At 37.5% G+C, this 9375-nt stretch overlaps 1 long non-coding RNA gene across 4 annotated transcripts in view; it reads left to right on the top strand.

Annotated features, from left to right (window-relative positions):
• Positions 1 to 9375, top strand: part of LOC141157047 (uncharacterized) — a 168387-nt gene that overhangs the window by 1747 nt on the left and 157265 nt on the right. The gene's annotated exons all lie outside the window — the stretch shown is intronic.

Below are 9375 nucleotides of genomic sequence, written 5' to 3'. Positions count from 1 at the left end.
TTTTGATTTAAAAAAAAAAACCTGCAGTTAAAATGCTGAAAGAATTGATATTTTGCATTTTAAAAAACAAAAAGCACAACAGGTCAACAAATGCAAGAAAAAAAAAATGCACTGTGTGAAGGGGATTTTACAAATCTAATTTATTTTGCGGTTCCAGTAAAACGCTGCTTCCCCCCCCTTCCCCTAGCACGAAAAAACTACCGGAATTAAATTAAAAAACGCTACATGTGAACAAGTCATTAAGGCAAGGTTTCTGTGTGTGGAAACTTTATACACAATAGCAATCTGCTCTGATTATTGCATTTTTGCTGCTTTTTTAATGCATTTTTTGGTGCAGATTTGAAACAGCCTTTGGCCATGTTTACACATTGCGTTTTTTTCAGCGATTTTTTTATGCAAATTTTCAGCTGCGTTTTACAGTACAAGCAAAGTCTGTGAGATTCCAGAAATCTCATGCACACATCTTGATTTTTTTTTTATCAGGATTTTGTGCTTTGCATGGCTTTTTGCAGAATAGAGTATGTCACTTCTTTCAGCATTTTTTACCCATTGGAAGTAATGGATGAAAAAAACACTGTAAAAATGCACCAAAACGCAGTTGTCAGTTTTTTCAGCGTTTTTTTGTGCCAAAAACTGATGAAATAGAATGAGATTTTTTTTTCACTGAACTTTATATGTACATGCATAAAGAGACAAAAGGACAGTGAAAAAAACGCATGGAAAAACACAGCAAAAAAACAAGCAAAAAAGCAAGAAAAATCCCTAACAAAACTCCTGGCAAGACATCAGGTTTTGCTGGAGAAAAAAAACGCAATGTGTGAACATAGCCTTTTTAATTTTTTTTAGTGCAAAAAAACTTTACTTCTGCACTTAATGGTTTTATTTTTTTGTGCACTTAGATACTGCTCTGCCTGCAATTTTTTATTTTTTTATTTTTTAAGATCCCCAGAAAATTCTATAGATGAAAAATCGCACATTTCAACAGCGTGTTTAAACGCACAGGACTTTTCATGAAATCACATGCACTTTGCATTTACACTTAAAAGTAGATTTTCTGCAAAAAAAAAAAAAAAAACCCGCAACATTTACTGTATGTGGGAACATGGCCTAATTGTTGGCAGGCAAAAAAACTGAGGTTTCTGGTGGAAACTGCTCCAAGAAAAGTTCCTTTTTTGGGACTTTTTGTGTTTTTCATTTCCTGAAAAGTTTTAGAAAAGTTTTTTCTTGAAGTGTTTTTTCTTTTTTTGCAGTCTTTTGATGTGACAGTGCCTAGTGTAGAGCGATTTCCATCAGGAGAGGCTTCAAAGAAGTGACATCAACCTTATTTTATTCCACCAGACGTCTTTCAAAACTTGAAGCAGAGGAAAAAAAAAAAAAAAAAAAAAAAGACGGGCAAAAACTCATGTGTATCAGAAATGCCCCAGATTTTTCATGCGGATTTTCACATGGATAATACACAGCGGGTTACCGCTGCGTTCACACCAGTAGTGTACATGTCATTTGAACAAGTCTCATCCACAAGATTTGGGTTCCCCCCCCCCATACACACACAAATTTAGAAATTTGCACATTTGTGGATTTGTGGATTTTTCCCCATGTGGCAGATTTGTTGCAGAATGGACTGAAAATCTGTGTTATGCATCTGAATGAGGTCATTTTAGAAATGCAGTTGAATATCCTTTTAGGTTTATTGACTATGGCCATCCAATAATCCAGAATATTTAATAATCCGGCATTGAGCCGAGTAATAGAAACAGGATGTAAACATCCCAGGCCCCGGCTGATGCAGCCATTTGGTCATGGAAGGAAACCTTGTAACGTGTTGTAGGACTGTTAAACTTTATAGGGTCAAACCTTGTGTGCGAGATGCTGTATGTACACAACTGAGCACACACGGCTGTGTACACAATGGCGACTGTTCCAGGAAGTGGGTGCAGCGTGCGCATCGTGCCGCAGAGGAAAATATTAGTCAAAAAACTCAACTGCAAGTTGTCCCGGGAGGGGGTGACTAACAATATGGTCATTATTATATCCAGCTTTCCTGGGCTTCTGAATAATAATAAAAAAAAAGATGACGTTCATAAAACCGGAGAGAACTGTGACCGGAGAGAACTGTGAGGTCGGCCATATTGGTTGCCACTAAACAACAACACTGATGTTCATATGCCCTGTGCCAACACGAAACACCTCAGACACTTCAATAACTCAAAATAGAACATGACATCTTTAATATCTGAACACTTTGGGTGATTTATCAACACCAGTGTAAAGGAAAATGGAGGCGTTGCTCATAGCAACCAGACTGCTTCTTTTATTTTCATCTAGGCCCTAAAAATCAGAGAATATGGTTGTCATGGGCAACACCTCCAGTTTCTTCACACAAATTTTTAGAAATCTCCCCCAAATATGACTGTAGCCATATTGCATTGACGCACAATTTGCTACTGGGCTACTCGAATAATGTATTTGACCCTTTGGTGACTGCCATTGTACATGTACGGCAGATGCGCGCAATCAGTGTTCAGAAAAAAGGCTGCCCCATAACGCAAATAGATGGCACAGATTGCAAACGTTTAGCCTCTTAAATGCCAATGTCAAGTTTGACAGTGAAAATGAAAGATTTATACCTACAAACGACTTGGAAGATTAGCGCCAGTATAATTAAACATGAAGTTTATTGACATATACTTAAAATACAGCATAAAATACATAAAAGTGGGAAGGAAACTAGAACAGAAAAAAACAGCTACACAGGCCAGTTATATAACATGATATATCCACCATATAGAGCAAGTGCTCAAAATCACTGAACCATAATTATGTTGATTAAATATATTAAATATAAGAATTGGGAGATGTTTAAAAATCTAATCACATAAAGTGCCAATAGCTATAGTGCAAATCAGCTACCACTTAAATAAAATGCAAATTAATAATTCAAAGAGAATAAGCACCACCGTGAGGCCACAAATACAGCAAGTGCAGAAAAAAAAATTCACATAAAATGCATATGGGTAACTGTGCAAACACGCTACAATTATAAGGTGCAATTGATAGTGCAAGTAATGCAAGCACCTTCTCAAGGCCAAAGATATTGCAAGTGCAAAATATACTTTATACACAGTGCATATAAACAAGTGTGCAAATAAGCTGCTCTATATATATATATATATATATATATATATATATATATATATATACATATATATATATATACACACATACACAGTGGGTACGGGAAGTATTCAGACCCCTTTAAATTTTTCACTCTTTGTTTCATTGCAGCCATTTGGTAAATTCTAAAAAGTTCATTTTTTTTCTTATTAAAGTACATTCTGCACCCCATCTTGACTGAAAAAATACAGAAATGTAGAAATTTTTGCAAATTTATTAAAAAAGAAAAACTGAAATATCACATGGTCATAAGTATTCAGACCCTTTGCTCAGACACTCATATTTAAGTCACATGCTGTCCATTTCCTTGTGATCCTCCTTGAGATGGTTCTACTCCTTCATTGGAGTCCAGCTGTGTTTAATTAAACTGATAGGACTTGATTTGGAAAGGCACACACCTGTCTATATAAGACCTCACAGCTAACAGTGCATGTCAGACCAAATGAGAATCATGAGCTCAAAGAAACTGCCCAAGGAGCTCAGAGACAGAATTGTGGCAAGGCACAGATCTGGCCAAGGTTACAAAGAATTTCTGCATTACTCAAGGTTCCTAAGAGCACAGTGGCCTCCATAATCCTTAAATGGAAGACGTTTGGGACCACCAGAAGTCTTCCTACACCTGGCTGTCCAGCCAAACTGAGCAATCGTGGGAGAAGAGCCTTGGTGAGAGAGGTAAAGAAGAACCCCAAGATCACTGTGGCTGAGCTCCAGAGATGCAGTAGGGAGATGGGAGAAAGTTCCACAAAGTCAACTATCACTGCAGCCCTCCACCAGTCGGGCCTTTATGGCAAAGTGGCCCGACGGAAGCCTCTCCTCAGTGCAAGACATATGAAAGCCTGCATAGAGTTTGCTCAAAAACACATGAAGGACTCCCAGACTATGACAAATAAGATTCTCTGGTCTGATGAGACGAAGATAGAACTTTTTGGTGATAATTCTAAGCAGTATTTGTGGAGAAAACCAGGCACTGCTCATCACCTGCCCAATACAATCCCAACAGTGGAACATGATGGTGGCAGCATCATGCTATGGGGGTGTTTATCAGCTACAGGGACAGGATGACTCGTAGCAATTGAAGGAAACATGAATGCGGCCAAGTACAGAGATATCCTGGATGAAAACCTCTTCCAGAGTGCTCTGAACCTCAGACTTGGCTGAAGGTTCACCTTCCAACAAGACAATGACCCTAATCACACAGCTGAAACAACAAAGGAGTGGCTTCAGAACAACTCTGTGACCATTCTTGACTGGCCAAGCCAGAGCCCTGACCTAAACCCTATTGAGCATCTCTAGAGAGACCTGAAGATGGCTGTCCACCAACATTCACCATTCAACCTGACAGAACTGGAGAGGATCTGCAAGGAAGAATGGCAGAGGATCCCCAAGTCCAGGTGTGAAAAACTTGTTGCATCATTCCCAAGAAGACTCATGGCTGTACTAGCTCAAAAGGGGCTTCTACTCTATACTGAGGAAAGAGTCTGAATACTTATGACCATGTGATATTTGTTTTTCTTTTTTAATAAATTTGCAAAAATTTCTACATTTCTGTTTTTTTCAGTCCAGATGGGGTGCAGAGTGGACTTTAATGAGAAAGAAAAATGAACTTTTTAGAATTTACCAAATGGCTGCAATGAAACAAAGAGTGAAAAATGTAAAGGGGTCTGAATACTTTCCGTACCCACTGTGTGTGTGTGTGTGTGTATATATATATATATATATATATATATATATATATATATATATATATATATATATATATATATATATATATATATATATATATATATATATATATATATACACACACACAAGTGCAGTCAAGGAAATCACATGCTAGCACCTCCCTAGGATCATGAAATAAGGAAAAAAGAGCAATAACAGTGATAAAAAAAAAAAAAAAATGGTGGAAAGAATAATAAAGTTAATCATTAATAATAAATCGTTATATGACCTGGCTGATGAAAAGATCCCGACACGCACGTTTTGCGGCTTGCTTCTTCTTGGGGGGATGAGTATTCGCGTTGGGGTCTTTTCTTTTTGCACCATTAATTTGCATTTTTGTATTTGTGGCCTCACGGTGGTGCTTATTCTCTTTGAATCATTAATTTGCATTTTATTTAAGTGGTAGCTGATTTGCACTATAGCTATTGGCACTTTATGTGATTTGATTTTTAAACATCTCCCAATTCTTATATTTGATATATTTAATCAACATAATTATGGTTCAATGATTTTGAGCACTTGCTCTATATGGTGGATATATCATATTATATAACTGGCCTGTGTAGCTGTTTTTTTCTGTTCTAGTTTCCTTCCCACTTTTATGTATTTTATGCTGTATTTTAAGTATATGTTAATAAACTCCATGTTTTATTATACTGGCGCTAATCTTCCAAGTCGTTTATAGGTTTATAATACTTTATATCCAAGTGCTCTTGAAATTTTTGGTCTAAAAAATTTTTGGGGGATTATTTATTCGAAAATGAAAGATGGTAGCCATCAGTCCCCACACAACACTATTGCAGGGTGTGGATTGTTTGCTCTGACTACTGAACGCTCCGTGTCTGCCATGTTAGATCTCCTATAAAGGTCGAGGCTGGACTTCAACCTGAGATCAATATCGATGTTTTCCTATGAAGTACCATATTGAACTAATCAAAAATGTAAAAAACTAATATACACACAATCTGTGCTAATATATATATAGTACAGACCAAAAGTTTGGACACAACTTCTCATTTAAAGATTTTTCTGTATTTTCATGACTATGAAAATTGTACATTCACACTGAAGGCATCAAAACTATGAATTACCACATGTGGAATTATATACTTAACAAAAAAGTGTGAAACAACTGAAAATATGTCTTATATTCTAGGTTCTTCAAAGTAGCCACCTTTTGCTATGATGACTGCTTTGCACACTCTTGGCATTCTCTTGATGAGCTTCAAGAGGTAGTCACCGGAAATGGTTTTCACTTCACAGGTGTGCCCTGCAGGTTTAATAAGTGAGATTTCTTGCCTTATAAATGGGGTTGGGACCATCAGTTGTATTGTGCAGAAGTCAGGTGGATACAAAGCTGATAGTCCTACTGAATAGACTGTTAGAATTTGTATTATGGCAAGAAAAAAGCAGCTAAGTAAAGAAAAACGAGTGGCCATCATTACTTTAAGAAATGAAAGTCAGTCAGTCCGAGAAATTGGGCAAACCTTGAAAGTGTCTCCAAGTGCAGTTGCAAAAACCATCAAGCGCTACAAAGAAACTGGCTCACATGAGGACCGCCCCAGGAAAGGAAGACCAAGAGTCACCTCTGCTTCTGAGGATAAGTTTATCTGAGTCACCAGCCTCAGAAATCGCAGGTTAACATATATATTGTACATGTATAAGTTCAAAGCATCCCTATTTTCCCTAAATGAACCTAAATAGCGAAATGTAAAAGAAAAAGGTAAAAATGATTAAACACATCTGTTATAGCCACGTGTAATTGCCCAAATAAAATATTACTATATTTATCCCATAAAGTGAATGCAATGCCAAAACAGAAAACAATATAAAAACACCAAAATTGCCATTTTTCGCACTTCTCCCCTAAAATGCAATGAAACATGATTATGGAAAAAAAAATCATATGTAACCTCAACGAACGGAAAAAAAAAAAAAAGTTGCGCGTCACAAACCAATTTTTTTTTCTTTTTACAAAGTCACCACCAGGATATTTTTTCCGCACAATGAAGGGCATGAAAAGAAAAACTCAGGAAAAAAACAATGGCTGAATTGCTGTAATTTCACCTCACTTGGAATTTCTTTTTCCATTTTTCATTACATTATGTGGTAAAATAGATGGAGTCATTCAAAATTGTAACTCGTTTCGCATAAAATAAAAAATAAATAAATTAATTAATTAATACGGTTATGTCAACAGAGAAATAAAAAAAAAGTTATGGCTCTTGGAGTAAGGGGAGGAAAGAAAATAAAACGTAAATACAAAAAATTTCCATTTCCTTGAGGGGTTACTGCTGAGATCAATCTTCAAAAATATGGCTGCCGATTACCAATAGTGCAGAACTGCAATATCAGAATTCATAAATTACACTGGAGCCAGATTGGCAAATAATTTTTTATTTAATTTTCGGCTGTAGAAACGTTTATGGATCCGTACATAGAAATAATTTGCAGAAACATGAAAGTAATTAGAACAACCCCAAAATTATTCACAAATCCATCGTTATATACAAACATCTCATTCACTTACAGTTTTATACACAGTATAAAGATCGACGTCCTCTGTTTATTTTACAACCTCGGTGCTGTGCGCTCCCCCTATATAAGGTTGTCCAGATGACTATGGACCCTGCCACACTGACACCAGGGGACGACAGAATAGTCAGGGGCCCATAACCAACCACCTTAGTTATAATGCAGATTTTTTTTTTGGTCTTTTTTGGGCAGCTAGTAAATGGCACATCTGCCATATTTATAAAAACTATCCACCATTTATTATTTTTGCATGTTTTAATCATGTCTGACAGCTTGCATTTTGGAGGTGCCGTCTAATTAATAATAAAAAAAAAATTGCACCAAATTTATGTATTGAATTTTCTACTTTGGAGGGAGAAGTAAATGTGCCAAATTTACCTAAGTAAAAAGACCCCCAAAGGTTTGATCAGCACTGGTGGAGATGGAGCATTCTGCACATACACCTCTGTGGCTAAGGAGGGGATGTATTTAGGCTGCCCTGGTTATTATAGATCAGCATTAATGAGGACAATAAAACAATCGTCATCCATATTGGATCTACAAATAACCGCATACAACGCGTCACTCAGACATCATGGTTTTTTTTTGAAGACGAATAAAAATGGACCCATTGACTTGCATTGGTGAATAGGACCCATGGCTTGAACACTGCACTTTTTCCGCAGACAAGTGATCAGCCACATATGCTATAATGGGTACGAGTTCTACCAATGCAAAACATGGAGGGGGAGTAAAGCCCAGTTTTGCACCTATGGGGGGCCTGAGACAAGGGCTTTTTGAAGCTGGAAAACCACTTTAAACAATGAGGAGCCAAAAGTATCGGACATTCCTGGAGTACATGAGAATTGCAAAAACATGAAGGAGATTTTTCAGAATATGGAGCAGTAGCAGCAGGATCGGGGAGGGGCGGTGTAACTATATATCGTACGGTATAGATTTAATTTTGGACTAACAAAATAATTTTGCAATTAAAAATTGTTGTGCATGGAAAAAAAAGCCTGGAAAAGTCATCTGGCAAAAACGTTTTAATGGAATCCAATTTTAAACTATTTTTTTAAAGGCGTCATTTAAGTAAAAAAAAAAATGCCCCCCTTCCCCCACAAAAGTGTCCAAATCCTTTAAAGGGGTTATGGTTTCAGAGACAAACTATCTAAATGCAACCCTGGAGAAATCATTCGATCGCCTTGGGATGAAGCTGCAACCCCTGTAGAGGTGGACGTTCACATGTGATGCACAGACTGACTCTTGTCCACCAGAATGGAAGTCATTCATAAAGAGAATTCGAGCAGGGGTTCCCCTCTAGGGGGTCTATATGCCCTCATACGTCATATGGACACGGTTTAGTTCCACTTCTGTATTCATGTGTATGCAAAACCCAAAGTAACGTGGACTATCGAATGCCAAAATAGTGGACAGTAATCCAAAGCTGCCTTCTGTTAAAGGGGTTTTCTCATATTTGTTCTTCAGGATGATTGACAGCTCAGACCAGCAACATGGCTGAGCTGCTGGCCCGAACTGCGCTCTCTCCAATGCTTCAAGCAGAGGCGGCTTTGCCTCGGCAACATCGAAAGAGCAAAGGGACTCCGAAGCTGGCCAGATCCAGCCAGCTTCAGAGCAGCGCTTGGAAGCTGTGTAACAAACAGCTTGCAAGCACGTTGCTCATTGCCTAGGACACCGGCCGCTGCTGAGGTGTCTGGTAGACTAGGAAATGGGCTGTAAACTATGAAATTACAATTTTGCTTGGTTTTACAAGCACTTTGCAAATTTTAAACAATTTACGAACATGAGAAAACCCTTTTTTTTTTTTTTTTTTTTAACGAAACAGATTCGCACTTTGGAGAAAACCACATCAAAAGGGATCTTTGCGTGCAGCTTTAGAGGTGACTGGAGCATGGGGCAAAGAGTAACTCAGGAGTAAAGTAAAACAAATTTCTGAGTAGCGCG

Source organism: Phyllobates terribilis, unplaced genomic scaffold (assembly GCF_046119375.1).
Source record: "Phyllobates terribilis strain yellow unplaced genomic scaffold, ASM4611937v1 Scaffold_8__6_contigs__length_399053987, whole genome shotgun sequence".
NCBI lineage: Eukaryota > Metazoa > Chordata > Amphibia > Anura > Dendrobatidae > Phyllobates > Phyllobates terribilis.
Note: the sequence above shows the minus strand (reverse complement) of the source record. Positions and strands in the feature narration are given on the sequence as shown.